This window comes from Arachis stenosperma, chromosome 4, assembly GCF_014773155.1.
Source record: "Arachis stenosperma cultivar V10309 chromosome 4, arast.V10309.gnm1.PFL2, whole genome shotgun sequence".
NCBI classification, from domain to species: Eukaryota; Viridiplantae; Streptophyta; class Magnoliopsida; order Fabales; family Fabaceae; genus Arachis; species Arachis stenosperma.
Window position 1 is genome coordinate 38,677,755 of NC_080380.1, and position 1,487 is coordinate 38,679,241.

A 1,487-nucleotide genomic window follows, 5' to 3' on the forward strand; every position below is an offset into this window, starting at 1 on the left:
TTACTTTCTTGTTAAGAAAGGTTCAATCTTTAAGTTCTAGAATCTTATCTTGTAGTTTCTTGTTAGTGAAGTAAATAATTTCAAAATTTTTGAATTAAATCTTTTTATCTTTTATTTTGATCTTTTTCAAAAATTTTATCTTTTTCAAAATTTGATTTCAAAAAAATTCTTATCTAACTTATTATTTTTTTTATCTTTTTCAAATTTGATTTCAAATCTTTTTCAATCAACTAACTAACTTTTTGTTTGTTTTTTATCTTTTTCAAAAACCACCTAACTACTTTTCCCTCTCTAATTTTCGAAAATATCTCACCCCTTTTTCAAAAGTTCTTTTTAATTAATTAATTGTTTCATGTTTTTAATTTTAATTACATTTTATCTCTAATTTTCGAAAATTACTAACCTCTTTTTCAAAATTATTTTCGAAATTTCCCTTCTCTTTTCTCCTTCTATTTAATTATTTTAATTACTAACACTTCTCTCCACCTCTCTTCATCCAAAAATCCGAATCTCCCTCTTCATTCTTCTACCCCTTCTTTTTCTACTAACATAAAGGAATCTCTATACTGTGACATAGAGGATTCCTCTTCTTTTCTTGTTTTCTTCTCTTTCATATGAGCAGGAACAAGGATAAAGGCACTCTTGTTGAAATTGATCCAGCACCTGAAAGGACTCTGAAGAGAAAATTAAGAGAAGCTAAATTACAACAATCCAGAAACAACCTTTCAGAAATTTTCGAACAAGAGAAGGAGATGGCAGCCGAAAATAATAATAATGAAAGGAGAATGCTTGGTGACTTCACAAAGCCAACGTCCAAGTTTGATGGAAGAAGCATCTCCATTCCTGCCATTGGAGCCAATAACTTTAAGCTGAAACCTCAGCTAGTTGCCTTGATGCAACAAAACTGCAAGTTTTATGGACTTCCATCTGAAGATCCCTATCAGTTTTTAACTGAGTTCTTGCAGATCTGTGAGACTGTAAAGACAAATGGAGTTGATCCTGAAGTCTACAGACTCATGCTTTTCCCTTTTGCTGTAAGAGACAGAGCTAGAATATGGTTGGATTCACAACCCAAGGATAGCCTGGACTCCTGGGATAAGCTGGTTACAGCCTTCTTGGATAAATTCTTTCCTCCTCAAAAGCTGAGCAAGCTGAGAGTGGATGTTCAAACCTTCAAACAAAAAGATGGTGAATCCCTCTATGAAGCTTGGGAGAGATACAAGCAGCTGACCAAAAGATGTCCATCTGACATATTTTCAGAATGGACCATATTAGATATATTCTATTATGGTCTCTCTGAATTTTCGAAAATGTCATTGGACCATTCTGCAGGTGGATCTATTCACCTGAAGAAAACGCCTGAAGAGGTTCAAGAACTCATTGACATGGTTGCAAAAAACCAATTCATGTACACTTCTGAGAGGAATTCCGTGAACAATGGGATACCTCAAAAGAAAGGAGTTCTTGAAATTGATACTCTGAATGCC

General features: G+C 33.6%; 1 non-coding gene across 1 annotated transcript; it reads right to left on the minus strand.

Annotated features, from left to right (window-relative positions):
• Nucleotides 1-1,148: 1,148 nt before the first annotated feature.
• On the minus strand, nucleotides 1,149-1,252 carry LOC130977831 (small nucleolar RNA R71). Its single transcript, XR_009085506.1, has one exon. It is a non-coding gene; the product is annotated as a small nucleolar RNA R71 (small nucleolar RNA).
• Between the last annotated feature and the right edge of the window lie 235 nt (nucleotides 1,253-1,487).